Here is a 16,271-nt window from a genome sequence, read left to right as displayed (position 1 = left end):
TTATATTCCCATAAATTCGTACATGGATTCAGAATAGAAAGCACATGCCAGCATATTAAAAATCTTTCAATTTATCGCTTTGGACTTGTTTACAAAAGATTGTTTTCCATTCCAAGCTTTTCCTCAGTGTGATTTTTTAAAAATGTGTGCTCATTATACATTTCTGCTGGCTGTGAGATATTAATGTCCTCGGCAGTATATCAACACTGATGACGAGCATGAACATTTCAAAAATTGAACCAGAATCAGCACTGGAATTAATTCCAGTAGGTGTGTTTCCAGGAGCCCGGTAGTCTTTATGAGAATATCACTTAGACTGATTATACTTTTCTTGTTATTATGATTTATTTACATCGAAAACATTGTATTTTAGGACCAAAAGGTTTTGCTTTTGAAAATAACACCCAGTCTCAGTTATATAGGTAAAATATACCATCATATTTAGGCCCTGCCTAAGCATCTAGCCAAAATCAACACACACCCACAATTAGCATAATGTTGAACTACTTGTGAATGTAGGTTCCGCCAGTGTAAATAAATGTATTCATTTGTTTCATTATATGCTTACCAAATGGAAAATGATGTACCAGACTCTACATGATGAATGCCCTAATATTTAGCTAAAATTACATATTCAGATGAAATGTGGCTGCATAAAAAAAATTAATGACTTATTATGTTTAGCCTACCATTATCATAAGTTTCTCTTTTTTTTTGTGGGGGGGCGGGGGGGTGGCAGAGACTGTGGCCCCCAAAGAGCAGGGCCCAGCGCAGCCACACCGGTTGCCCCACCTTAAGAGCAGCTTTGATAACATATAGCAGGAATGTGAAATAATAATAATAATTAGTCACCACATAGGGGCACCAGTTTCCTACAATCACCTACAGACGCTACATCTGTATTCCAGACCTCGCCCTCATTTATTTACTCTTCTGTTGGTTGAAGTCTGTAGATTTCTGGTTTTGTTGCTGCAGCGACAAGACTCCCCCTTCCAAAATAGATAGCGACTCGGCCCCCAGCCCTTCTGTTTATCTCACATAGAGAAACGTGCATGCATCTGAAGAGTGGCAGTAATATTTTGTTGTTCGTTTAACCAATCAGCACTGACCAACGGAATGGTAATTAGTGAACGAGGGCTGTGGTGTGGAAGGCGGCAGTGTGTGCTTTGTCGAGAATGTAATAATCATTCCATGCCTATATCCCATTGATTCTGTGTTCTGGAGATCTTCCTCACCATCTCTCTGCATGGTTCTCTCGCAGATCTCCTTGTCCTGTTCCACACCAGTGCAAAAGGGCTACCTGCTGTGCAGTCATGCATCATTCTGTGTCTAATTTCACTCTGTGAACAGCAGGGTGTCACACCGTGAGTCTGCTGACATGTCAGAGTAATATCCTACACACTATAGCAAGCTCCTTCACAATTTCCTTCTCCATGCTCATAGCCAGTATGGTTCTCCTATACAGTGACACAAAATGTCCCATGTTATAAATACAGACATTTCTGCTAATACACTTTTTCTTTACTTACAGGCATTTTCACCCCCGACATGTTTATTGCTTTGCATAGCTGAGTAGTACACCTACCTGCGCCAATCCCCAGAGGGACACACTTGATACTTACCTCAGTTAGCCCACATACTTTTTTGGTTTGTAACTAAAAACTGATTTAAGTGGAATTCAGTCCAAGAATGAAGAACCATGATATGGCTGCATCAATTCAAAACCCCAAATCCAGCTCAAATTTGCCAGAAACCTGCGGTGAGGAAAGCTGTCAAGCTGAAGAAGAAAGCTTTCAAGGCAATTACGTGCTTGGGGGTCTCCTGAGACAGCTGAAACAAAGACTGTGGTGAAGGTAGTCATGGAGGTGAAAATAAGCGTATGGGAAAAGTCATGGAGAAAGACTGTCAGGTAGCCCTGAAATGATTCTGCAAACTATCCGGTGATTCAAGAAGGGGAGATAAGACCTGGAAGAATTGTTACCTGAACAGGGAAATGCTACGGAGATATTGTGGAGTGGTGGAAAGTACTCCTTGAGGATTTCTTTGACCCTAATGCAGGGCTTTTCAAACCTGGACCTCGATTCCAGATCCAGGCCTTGTTTTCCGTCCTCCCAGGTAGTTAGTTTAATGATTACTGACCCTGATTGGGCACAGAGGCGTCCCACCTGGCTCACAGGTAAAGGAAGGCTGGAAAATCAGCAGAGCTTGGACCTTAAGGACCGTGATTTGAACAGCCTCGCTCTAAGGGGGATACTCTCTCGCCAGGAGCCAGTGTTAGAAACTTCTGGTGGAATCTATTACAGCAGCTGAAGTTGCTAAGTTTGCTCCATAGATGAAATTCACCCAGAGATGTTGAGAGCACTGGATGTTGTTGGGGTCACATGGTTAATACGCCTCTTCTGTGTTGCATGGAAGTAAAGTACCTGGACTGGCAAACAGGAGTGGTTGTTACTGTCTTTAAAAAGGAGGCTGAAGGGTCTATCCCAACTATAAAAGGATCACAGTTTGTGGCTTCTGAGTAGCCTCTCTGAAAACCTGGGATAACAAGGCTAGACTAGACTAGACTAGACTAGAATAGAATAGAATAGAATAGAATAGAATAGAATAGAATAGATCTTTATCGTAATTGTTTTTAAAAAACTGCTGCGTGGTGTTTGATCTTTGTATGACTGGAGAAATAGTTGAAAATTGAAGCTGTTTAGAGTGGGTGGGGGCCTCCAGAAATGTTTTGTCTCCACTGGTAATTTCATTGAGAGGCTATTGTCATGACTCCATGGCCCCCTTGGACAGCAGACAGTGGGGACAATTTCACAACCAGGACCATAGACAGCAAGTAATCATGCAGGGATGGAAAATAAAATTCCCCTAATTGCCATTGCCTGTGCTTCTAATGTTCACGAGAGCCTCTTGAAAAGAGTGAACTGGTCCTTTCAGGTGAGGGGACAGAGCCTTTAGTGAAGTGGTTAAAGTACCTCAGGATCTTGTCGGCGAGTAACAAGAGGGAACATGAGTTTGACCACTAGATTAGCTCCATGGCTGCAGTTTTGCAAACATTGGGGAGGTCTGTGATGGTGAAGCAGAATTTAAGTCATAAGATGAGGCACTTTATTATTCCATTTTGGCGGTTTATTATGCATCTCTCTCTTCAACTACAGCCATGAGCTTTGGGTAATGACCAAAAGAAAGAGTTTAAGTGCCCAAAATGAGGTTACTCTGCAGGGTTGCCAGATTTGCCCTCTATCACAAGATGAGGAATTGAGGATGCTGGGGGATAGAGCCTCTGCTCGATCATATCAAGAGGAGTCATTTGGGCCATTTCGGGCATCCGACTAGAATGGCATCCGCTCAGCTCCCAGTGAATCTGATCTGGAAATATTCTAATGAGTAAAGGCCCTGAGGAAACATCTGGGGATCCTGCAGAAGGAGCCTGAGTCTGTGGCCATTGAGTAAGAGGTTTGGTCTGACCTTCCCGCATGGTGCCACCTTGACCCTCACCAAGTATAGTATTGGGAAGTAGACATACTGTATTTCCAAGGGATGGGTCTTCAAACAAGTGATGACAAGCATAAATGGTTAAAATAGCAAAAAAATACAGTATTAAACATTTATATGTTTGCCAGAGAAAGTAAGGGTGCTTATAAGAACTGAAATGCGGTGCTTCTATCAGTGAACCTAACCCAGGGGTGTGCAATCTTATCCACCAAGGGCCGGGGTGTGTGCGGGTTTTTGAGGTAACCTTTAGGTCAGCTTTTCCAATCGAGGTGTGAGGACTCTTCAGCCAATTAGTCTTCTCATTAATAATCTAATTAGGGTGTTGCAGCGAAAACCTGCATATCTAACGGCCCTTTCTGGATAAGATCGCCTACCCCTGGTCCAACCTATATCTCCATTTAAAGCTTTGAGACTTGGTGTGAATAGAAACCCATGTGAGCTGTTTTAGCAATGGCCTGAAGATGGAGGAGTGAATGTATTCGGAGCAAAGGCGATGGGGATGATGTCACCAGGTCCACTGATCAGGAACTCAGAGATATACCCTGTATAAAGCTTTTTTCCCAGCTAAATTGGATATCCTGCCAACGGGGTAAAATGCAACTTGTGTCCAGTGACTAAGGTGGAGCAAAGTCAGAGAAGCATTAAACGGCATCAGAATTGGAGGTGAAACTGTTAAATAAGCTGTACGATTCGTGGAAGCATAAACCACTATTTAGATAACTCTGCCTGCACTCATTGTGTAGGAACAAGGGGTTACAGCATTTTAAGCTCTCCCATGGGGAGTATCTTTGGTACTGACAGAGCTCTGATTATTCTGCAATTATTCCGCAACATGATACGACTGTTCAGAGGTCTCTTGAAATGGGTGTCACAAAATAACAAGGCTCACTTCCCTCATTTTTTTTCCTCGTTCAACAGCCAGTTTGTAGGAAACATGAAACGAGCAGCCATAGCTTGAGCAAACCCACAACCAAATTGATCCATCTACTATCTCCTAACAGGGATAATAAACAAAAGAAAAACAAAATTCAGGACAGAAAGTGTAGGATATTTTGTCCAAGATGACCCAATTTAAAATGAGCACACACACACACACACACACACACACACACACATATTATATTACATGAGCAGTCAATGTATTCTGGATGAGGCATGAAACACACCAAACCACCACAAAGACCATTTACTTGACAGAGGTGAGAGATAATGGTATCTGGGTAGAATCTAGTGCAAGAGAGTAAATATGTAATAGTGTATAAAATTTCCTGGAGATAACACTGTTGAAATACAAATATGTCTAGATCTAGACAAGTACATGCATAAAATATGTATAAACTTCATCTAAAAATTTCGGCACGTATCCACACCTGTACACTCATGCCCTCTTGCACTAGGAGGAACCGCTATTCAATTTGTATGAGAAGTGGAGGAGCTAATTGTCAGATTTTCCGGAATATCACTTGACAGCTGCAGTCAGAACACTTGACCACATGCTATCACTTTGTTATGAAGTGTGTGTCCAGGTTGTAAACATTGCGGCGGTCACGATTGTTCTTGTGGATAAACTACCACCATAGGCCTGCTTCCATCTCTGCCATATAATCTTCCCATAGGCTTCTGTCAACAGTCAGCCTAAGCGACATGCCTGTAGCACACCCAAAAATCTGTTGTTATTAATGTACATCTGTGACATGTTGTAGGGAGAGAAGCGCAGAAACTGAACTGCTGCATGAAAGAAAGCCTGAGAGTAGCTGTCACAGGTACAGTTTGGGAAGAGAAAAGACTGCATGCTGGCCATTGTTATAAAGGGCTGTCAGAATGCCGTTCTCAGCGTGTCTGCAGAGTGATGGAGACATTTTCAGCCCGGCCTTGATGCCAGCCGCGCCCAGATCCACGCCATACATCCACCCGCCCATTTTCATTTCCGCTCTGCCCATATGGAGACCGAAATTTCCTTCTAAGTCCCGATCACCGCCATCCTCTGTATTGATACAGCTGCGAAACCCAAAAATGATCATTCTTAAAAAGCGTAAAAACCCCCTGAGCAGCGATGGAAAACAAAAAAATCCTGACTTTCCTCTGACTAATATGGCACTGGTGAACAAGGGAAAAATATTACAAAGTGTATTTTTGGGGGAAATGGAAGAAAAAGAGAACATGCAAACATGAATTCACCCTCTTTACCTGTTTTGGACAAATATAAAATTGCTTGCGTGCATTGTTAACCTTCATTCCAGTCAAACAGGGATTTCTCTATGATAGAAACCGCCCTGCGACTCTTAGAACAACGATGATAATTATTAGATCTGATTCACATCTACTTCATACTTCTTACCCTCCATCCAGCAGGTTCTTGTCCCAGGTGTAGTACTAGCTTCACTTGAGTAACAAGTTCAGACATTTGAATGTCAGCACTGAATAATAAATATGATTCAAATCCTTTCAGGTGAACTTTTTACCCCTAGCCTTGAAGCATATGCAAAACTTTATGTTATCAAACTTGTTTGTCACAAGATGTGTAATACACAATGAATCTTTTTTTTGGAGGGGGGGGGGTACAATAACTATTTTCTATTTTAACTGTCCCCAATGCTACTTGTCAGGTGTCAAAGAAAAGGGATTGTACATACTCTGCTCAGGCAATAAATATTTATCCCACTGTGAATCACAAAATGCGATGTACAATACAATCATTTCTAGGGCATATGAACATATCTTCCAGAAGACACCTATGCAGTAGACTGCTGACATACTTCACATGGTCCCATCTGGTTATAATAATGATGCACCCTGCTATCCTACTATAAGATGTCTGCTACCGTCTTCGTCTACATCATCCTTCAACAACCTTGAGCTGTATGACCTGAGATGATCATCTGTGTCGGGTCAAAAAATTCAGCTTGCCTAATAATTCACTAATTCATTTATAAGTGGTTTCGAGTATTTAGAAGGTCTTCAACCTATTTTACCTGAAGTATGACACATTAGGTAAATCAGCCCTTCCAGCTGAGCAAAGGCAGACTTGGCTGGCTTAGTCATGTTTCTCGCTGTTGGCTCCCTGACAAGTGCAAAGCAACACCTATACAATAAGTCAACATTTCAAAAACGGTAGACAGTGTCAGTTTGTGTCATGCACAGCTGACAAGATAAAATCAAATGTGTTTCTATGGGTCAAATCAAATGTGTTTTCCCAGTATCTAAACTCACTTTGTACCTTGTTGCACTCATGCATAAGGCTATGGTCACCTGCATGATTACCCTGTACTGAAACACAAGCTGAAATGACAGTTACATGGAGACAAAACACATCGTACTGTGAGAAACAGCAAAGGAGCGTTTAATTGCCTGTACTAAAGAAGGAAATACTGTGAGGACAATTCAGTGATTAATCACTCCTTGTTAAAGCCCTATTGTGAAGAAGCATATATTTACCTTCAGAGATGTGACGGCTTAATTACAATGTATAGGCTGGGATGAGGGAGTAATCGCTGATTTGTTTAAACCTCCATACGCCCAAAAAGGGCCTTTTAAAAAAGGCTAAGCATAGCAGTCTGACTCACTGCAAGCTACTTGTTCTCATGTGTAACCCAAGGTCACAAAACAAAACTTTCGTTAAGTTCAGTAAGTTGTGTGTGTAACTTGCACAATATATAAAGGTTGACGAGATCTACAGTTAATTACAGCAAATTGAGCATTGCTGCGACAGTGACATTAAAGACATATTTTATTGTCATGTTATAAGTAAAACCTTTCTATCTAAGGCATCAGTTACCATTCAGTTCTACATCAGCTAACATTGGAATGAATCATATTTTGCAGATTTAACTCCAGTGAAAATGTTTTTTTAGTGGGCACTCATCAATACACATAATATTTAACAGCAAGTCATGTTTCCTTGGCTTTAAGGTGCAGGAGGGTAATAATGACAAATGTTTCGGGAGTTGGAGAAGCGTGCAGAACTGAAACAGAGACTAAATGCAGACTTTAGTCAGCATTATCAGTGGTTTTCAGGTCGGGTTGATTCCCACCAGTAAAATACAAATATAATACCTCATGAATGAGGGCTGGATAAAGCAAAACTACTCTGGCTGACTTTGCTTTGCACAATATCTGGTTCTAAAATCAACCTCTATTATCAGAAATATCTGATACATCGCTGTGAGAAATAAAATTAAACTTATATGAACAAAATACTGGCAAAAAAATGTTCCACGTCTGATTACTGACCCTTGTTCTCATACAAGGTGAATTTTTTTTCGCAGAAGCAAGGATGTTAAATTGCAGGTCTATTGTCACGCCCAGCTCGTCCGACCCTCCTGTGTGCCACGCCCCCTCATTAACCGCGTGTGCTACCCCAATTGTGATCACCTGTGTCCTCTTATTTCGGCTAGTCTTGTGTATATCAGTCCACATCTGCCTCTGTTGCCCAGATCTGTCATTGATGTTCGTCGCCGTCTGCCCTGGTTGTCTGAATAAACCCTGGTATCCAGCATCCTTGCCGCCGTCCTTCCCTGCTTCCCGGTAATCCTAACACCTTTAGCCAACGTCAATTATAATTTAGCAGCTACAAATCAACACTGCCTATTGTAATTTATGAATGTGTCTCGCTAGTATGGAAAGAAAATGTACATTGTAGCACACGTTCCATTTATGGGGTGTTAGATGTTCCTTTTTGTTTTTCAAAGTTTTCCAGTCATAAATAGTTAAACTTTTAGTGAATGAAGTGTTATTTATATGTCTGTCTGTTAGCCGTAATTATGCCAAATTTCCTGACTATCCAGATAACTGCACCAGGCCGCTTTCCCTTATGTAAAGTAACAAAAGAAATTGTAATTAACTGGGTTCATCTTTGCACAGGGGTGGTTTTAAATAGGAGAATCGGCTCCTTTCCATTGACCACAGCTAAGATTTTTCAGTGCTCCAGTCCTTCTGTGTGAACACAATGGTTGGGATAATTATATGTGCCACCTTTCTTCATGACAGAGCATCTCTGTAACTCTGAAAGGCTGTTTCTGTTTTGTAGCCACTAAAGTATGTCAGTTTGGATGCATATAATTAGCAAATAGAAAAAGTTGACTTCAGGTCAGTGTATAGCCCACACACAGAGCTTTACATAACCAATAGTTTTTTGACTGTGATTGCAACTTATAGTTATATGGTATTGCTATTATACTGGCATTTCGTATGTCAGTGTTACATATTTTTCTGAGTAGAATTAGTGGCCTAGACAGCAATCAGGTTTCTGTTAGGTTTCCTTCTCATAATCCCTGTGATTCAGAAAAAGGCTTTTAGTATGAAATTGTAATCAGCATCCTGGATATGTTCGGTAAAATTGTACTGATGTTGTTGCCATTACTTGCTGAGTTTTAACATTTTGTGTAGCATACTGGCAAATATGCATGAAATATCACTGAATGATCCTTTCTATCAAATTATAATATGTACTGAAATAAAATAAAGATTTAAATAAATGTTTGTATGTATACAGACATGCATAAGTATTCTTGGCTTGCTCCTTTTCTCTTGCTGAAATTATTAGTTTTTTCAAAGCTGATTTTAAAATACATTTCATCTTAGTCAAAGTGAAAATCCTCCCCAAAACTATTAAAGTCTTACAGTTATTGTTTAATTTCCCAACTTATCAGACTTAACAGGTTGCAAACCATTAATTGTTTTTTCTTGCATAAGAAAGATTTTTTTTTTCTAAGGAGGATACTAAATGATATTTGAGTTTCCAAAATGTAGGCATATAAATTATTAAAATCTGTATTAAAAACACATTCCTGAAAGCATGCAGTAGTTCTCCGGTACCCTTTGCCCACATGGAACATCAAAGTAACACGATGCAGTATTGAAGGAAGAAACTTGGAGATGGAATCGGGTTCCACCAAGGAGGACCTGGGAAGGGAGTGGAGTTGGGCTTAATGAAAGCTGCAGCGACAAGCGGAGCCAGGTGCTTTAGCATAAACACACAGGAAAATATGCACAAATATCAAAAGGACAGATATTGAGTATGTTTACTACCAATGGAAAGGGAAAAACAAGCAGACATAGATATACATATATCAACTTAGGGTCACCTGACTGTCTTTGCCAGGATAGATGGACAGTGTATATCCCTCAGTCCATATTTTCAGGATGGGAAATGCAGGAATGACCTCAGTCACATATATGTGCAGGTGTAAGTTGGCCTAAGTCCAACTCATATGGCCTGTCAACTCAACAAAGCCATGGAACATAATGGACCAATGAATTTGTTGTTCAGGCTGTTAAGGACTGACAGTCTGGTCATATATATTATTTATTTTTGGTGTGGTCAGAGATTTGCCCACCCCCAGTGATTTATTCCTGTGACTGTTGATACTCTTTCTGCTAGACACATATACACAAATATTTCAAAGTACGCAGTTGTGTATATGGCTTCATTAAGCATATCTTTTAATTGTGTTAGTATTCGTATCGTTATGACATGCAGCTGATCTGGAACCTGTGTAAAAAGACATTTTCAAAATGCACATTTTAATTTTGCTCTTCATAATCCTGCATGGATTTCGGTTTCTTTTTCATATTTCACATGTCAGCAAAAACAGAGAGCAACACGGATAATGATTCTGAACTGCGTAAATCCTTTTAGGTAAGTAAGAGAGTGGATATGCAAAAGAAGTTTATTTCAAACTGAAGATTCAGATGGCTTACCTTCTTCCCATAATGCATCCTGTTGCAGCCACATTTGGTGTGTCCACGTGATGTAACAGAAAATGTGATTCATCAGACCAGGCCACCTTCTTCCATTGCTCCATGGTCCAGTTCTCACGCTCACGTACCCATCGTAGGCACCTTCGGCAGGGGATGGTGGTCAGCATGGGCGCTCTGACCGGTCTGCTGCTCCGCAAACCATTATTCAGCAAGGCCACAACCTTCTATCAAAGCCATCATTCACTTTTTCAACAACTTGCCTTACAGTAGGACTCTTGTGGGATTGGACCGGACAGACTAGTCTTCACTCCCCATGGACATCAGTGAGCCTTGGGTGTCCATAACCCCATCACCGGTTCACCATTTGGCCTTCCTTGGACCCTGACCTGTTATCTAGCCATCACAATTTGGTCCTTGTCAAAGCCGCTCCGATCCTTACACTTGCCCATTATTCCTGCTTCCAGCACATCAACTTCAAGAACTGACTGTTCATTGTCTAATATATAATAACTCTGTTGACAGGTGCCATTGCATCGAGATAATCTATGTTATTCAGTTCACCTGTCAGTGGTTTTAATGTTATGACTGATCGAGGTGTTTCAACTTTGTTTCCTTGGCTCCTTGTGTACATTTTATATTTGAATTGATCATATCATTAAAATTAGTACTGTTTTAATTATATAAAGGAATCACACTAAACGTACTGGTGACCCCTACATTCATTATAGTGCTTCTTGGCAATAATGTTTTTCTAGTGAGTTAAAGGCGCCCTCTAGTGGCAATCATTAGAAACTGCAAGTTTTCCATAAGGCGTCACACTCATGGTGTCATATTCCAGAGTCGTGTCCCTTATTTTTAACGCCAGAAACACCCAGACGAATTTAAGGATTAGGTGAGAATAAACTCTGGACACAATGAGAAATGTAAATCGCGAGGGGAATTTAAAAAAGATCCCAGTCTGGAGACGTATTGACTAAGCAGAGAGTGGAGTAGAAACTGAGATTCAGCTATGGGCAAAAAAAAATTAAACTTAAATAAATAGAATAAACAAATAAGGTGAACAGAGAAATGTTACTGCAAATTAATTACCTCTCCAGATTATATTTTGATAAATTCTGTCCATCATCGACTCATGAATTCTCAAACACGTTTAATCCAATCAAGGTGCAACACACTGGCAGGCCGAGGTGATAAAACCCTAGAGAAGATTCCTGTTAAGAATGGAGATCTCACATATACAAATTTACCATCATACATATACTAAAAGCATGTTTATTTTAAATAGAAGCATGTAGGTTTAAAATACAGTACCAGCAAACACAACTGCAGTAGTACTATAACACAACACTGTGACTTTTTCCAGCTATGAAAGATCCATTTGGTGTCACTGTAAATTAATGTCAGTAATTAAATGCTGTAACACATTACAGAGGTGGTTCATTAATTTATAATCAATGAATCTTTGCCCTGTATGCAATCTTCTGTTCAATATAATCAGTGGGAAAACAGCTATGGAACAAGATTACGGTTCAAGATTAATACAGTACAGAATAAAAACCTCAGGGCCGAAAGTACGGACAAAAGTGGAATTGTTCTATCGTGGAAGGAACTGGAAATCAAAAACCATAAGGCTCTGTGAGTGATCTGCTGCTTCTGACTACGGATTTGCCAGTGATGCAGAATATTTAGGCTCTCGACAGACTTATAATTTTACATTTACATTTAGTCCAGAAGTCTTTTACTGTAAAGCATCAGCAAAATCCATAATGATTTTATAAGAGGACATGGGCATCCTTACAATGATTTCCCACATTTTCACATGATTGTATTTTGTATCATTTGTAATGATATCAGCTGGACCCAAGAAATGTAACGACAGAAGCAACAACACAGACGTTTGGGGAGCCGCGTGATGTGGAAATTCTCATTAGTCAGAATGTTGATTTGCCACAATATGCCACTACTAAGACTTACTCATTAAAGCTTCTAGCAAAAAACAAATATATTTCTTACAAAGCAAGACAAAAATAACTCTGTAGCAGGATTCCTCTCTGTCCCTTGGTAAGTTGTTCTCTTAGTAAAGCAACTGCATTTATATCTCCATAAAAAAATAAGTGGGAGAATTCTCAGTACATCAGTAGCAAACATACGAAAAAGTTTAGAAAAAAATGTCTACTCTCTGTGCGCTGATCTGTCAAGGTTTGGAGCATCGGTGTGGGATGTAATTTTGCATTATCTCAGTTTTAAGCGAGATATAATCATGTGTGTTTTGAGATTTTTTTTTTTTTTAAAAGCATTGCAAACAGCTGAGGACTAGAGCAGATGTTTCTAGCTGTACAAGAAATGAATTAACGCAAAAATGCATTTGATTCTTGAGAAATTGTAAATACCGTTCCAAAATGTCAGCAGGGAAATGGATGATTGGAAGTCAGATTTCAGGAAATATTTTACAGCTTCGGAATAGGACACATACATCGGTTCTTACGTAATGTATGAACATTTAGACTGGTGTCAAAACAGGCCTTTTCGTGACATTGAAAAAAAACTTCTTTTGGCGAGGTTTGATAGCCCTTAAAATACCACCTCGCATTATAAAAACAGAGTGACTCATCTGAGTTCCTAAGAATGCTCTTCATTTTTTTATCATGAACAATGCGAAGAATGAGGAAATGTCTAAATGGTGATTTGGGTTTCTTATAATTACTAGGACGTACGTATCTATACAGTCAGATCTCTCCGGAAAGTGTCCTGGCTAAAAGAGCAAGCAGGCGTCAAACTGGGACCTGCTGAAAATGACTGACATGCTCAGTGACAGTACTGTATTGAGGTTATGCAGGTTAAGCAATGCATGTCTTCTCAAGAGCAGAGAAGCTTTTCCTGATGATACTCTGACAGGACTGTCAGGGCTGGAGAGTGTATGCACCCACTGGCCTGCTTTTGCCAGCTATAAATTGACAATTGGCATGCAAGTCTCCCGAAAGTGATTTTAGCTCAGTCGCCTCACACCTCTGGGACCAGGGCTTGAGTCTCTGCCATGGCTCAGTGTTCTCCCCGTGTCATTGTGGGCTTTGCTGTGGGTTCTCTGGTTTCCCCGTTCTACAAACATGTTAAGGTGAGCGTGAGTTGCCAAATTGTCCATAGGTGTGAATGATGTGAGCCCTGCGATAGAGCAAAAAATTGATTTTTCTGCGAGCATGCAGTGCAGTTTCACCCTTTTCAAATCAAAAGGCAGATAAGCAAAACATGCTATAAAAATATCCTGTCATTTTATGGTAAACCAAAAGGCTCTTCACCATCCATTAAGTCGTGTAATTGTTGTTTTCTTATGCTTTTATTCAGTTATAGTTACAGACTCAACACCTCGCTATGCTCCTATTTTGAGAATATTTCGTTTGCCAAAAATGAGACAAGCACACAACAAAAAAATGTAAAGAGGAATTTGATTGGTAACATTATTGTAATTATTCTGGCCAAATTTTCAATGGATATTATCATCGTGAATTCTTTTGGCTGCGATAATCATGTAGTGAAAACTTGATATTGCGACCGCCCTAGATGTATAGACAGATGGATGAATAGCTAATTGTGTTTCCCTTGCCGGTACTTCTGTGTCACTGTGTCCGAAAAGGAGCCTTCAAGGAATTTTCCATGACGGAAAGCCAAAACAGAAGACAAATTAGAAACATACAGATGTCAAGGGGTCAGTTAGGCATAAGCACAGCCAGCCTGACCTTTCAAAGAAATCAGGTACAAGTGCAAGTGCTACTTGACTAAAAACCATGCAAATGTGAATCATTTGTAATAATGTATGACAATAATTTATATGCCTCAGAACTAAGGAAATTTAAAACTACTTTATTTATGAAGAACGTGTGCTGTACCCTCACCCGACCTCCTGTAATTGATTATTTCTACATTATCTGTCTTTTCTTCACTCACTGTTCCCAGGAGAGGAAGGTCAGATGTCCTAAATGATCTCTCAGGCTGGCCTTCCAGGCAGAAAGAGAAACCGTTTCATTCAGATATAAGTCTGTTTATCAAGCGGGGGGGGGGGGGCACACAACCTTTCAGCATGTACATGGGGAGGTTTGTATTGTTCTTCTGATCTCAGGTCAGCAAGAAAGCTCATAAACTTAGACAAGAATCCCCCAGCCTACATTTGAGGGACTATTGCTAGAAAAATGAGAACGTAAAATGTCTGCTCTACCTAAGAGATAAAACGGTGAAGGGGGGGGTGGGGGGGGGGGGGTGGGGGGGTTACAGAAGCTTAGCTATGTCAAGATTATTTCCCAGGAACAGCAAGTTGTGAAGACAAAACAGAACCATAGTTAAAACACAAATACAAGGCTGATCTGTAGTGAAAACAAGCAAATGTTTTAACAAAAAGTATTTATGATACTATGTACCATTATAAGAAGATAATTAAGAAAGAGTAGAGGGTATGGGGATTGGCATTTATGTTCTAAGCTGGGTCTTTTTTCCATATTCTACATTAATTCTATATATGGACACATTATTTTGTTTATAAATAATAATAATAAAATGATAATAGCCTTTTAACCGCTTATCCTATTCTGGGTCATGGGGGGTCTGGAACCCATGGGCGCAAGGGAGGGAACAACCCAGGATGGGGCCTGTTGGAGTTACACTCCACCGAGTCCGTTGATGAGGAATGAGATGCACACTGGAGGCGAAGGATGGTTGTAAGTCAGCTCTCTTTATTCCTTGCACAGGTCGATCCGGGAGCCACTCAGATGCACAAACAGTACATACCTAAGGAAGCTCAAACTCTGTTGTCTGTGTCTGGCTTATATAGCCCGTCTGGGGCGTCAGCAACCCCTTCCCTGGTTAGGCCCAGTAGGTCAGTGAGCATAATGTCACAACAACCCTGCAACACAGACCTTCTGCTTTTTCTGCTACACCACAGTCTAGGGTGAGGCCCCCTGCCCTGCCTACCTGCAAGTCGGGTCCTATTTTTTAGTGTGACAAAGTTTAGCACAAAGCTTGGCCCCCTCAGGGATCAAGCCCCAGATATTAAATCACAGAGCACACTCACACACCATTCACTTTCATGTTTTTATTGTGGATAATGATTATAGATTATGAAGGTTACAAAAGAATAAAATTTGTTTCTGGAATTTGACATTGATTCATCATCACATCAACACCATTACATAGTCATCATCGTCGTTATCGTCATCATCATCATGGACTAATTCCACACCTCCACGTTTGTAAATTTGATTCTGAATCTGGTTCTGTATGTGTGGAATTTGCTTGTTCATGTAAGCATCCTTCTATAGTCCAAAAACATGTGGTTCAGGTGGATTGGAGTCTATTAAAAAATTGCATCAATCCATCCATTCATCCATCCATCCATTTCCTAAACTTGCTTGTCCTTCCATGGTTGAAGGGGTCCGGAGCCTATCCTGGAAGCTATGGGCGCAAGACAGGGAAAAACCCAGGATGATTAGTAATAAATAAGATAAAGATCAGAGTAACAAACAGGCTCAGTGTTTATTACTGTACTCTCCCACCCCCGGGGTATTGGGGGAGTGACTCCATCCCCTCTATCATGTTCTTACACGTTCCTTCTGTGTTGTTCAGGTGTTCCCCATCAAAGATCTCCCATTCCTTGTGTTCTGTTTCCTGGGAGAAGCTCCTGGCTCACCATAGCCCTGTACTGAAGAAGTGGTTAAGAAGAAGGCTGGATGGATGGATGGATGGATGGATGGATGGATGGATGGATGGATGGATCTCTCACGATGGTCAAAAATGGGTGATAGAAACAAATTTCCTTATGTTATCCAAACTTCTTTTTTAATTTGCTCAATGGGGTATGATCTTTATTTATATTATAGTGATAAAACATTATGACAAACATCTGTTGTTTTTAATGCTATATGATGTCACTGGTGTACACTCTTCTATCTAAGCCAGAAGCCATTAGAGGCTAAAGCACTGGATACAGCCATTTGTAGCCCCAAAGTGTAGAAACTGACCAGGTTTATGCACTAATTCTGGAAGACAGTGGAAAGTGGACTAGAGTGGGTGACTTTTTTGGGACAGTAATAGAGTAG

The sequence above is a fragment of the Brienomyrus brachyistius genome, chromosome 3, assembly GCF_023856365.1.
Source record: "Brienomyrus brachyistius isolate T26 chromosome 3, BBRACH_0.4, whole genome shotgun sequence".
Lineage (NCBI taxonomy): Eukaryota > Metazoa > Chordata > Actinopteri > Osteoglossiformes > Mormyridae > Brienomyrus > Brienomyrus brachyistius.
Note: the sequence above shows the minus strand (reverse complement) of the source record.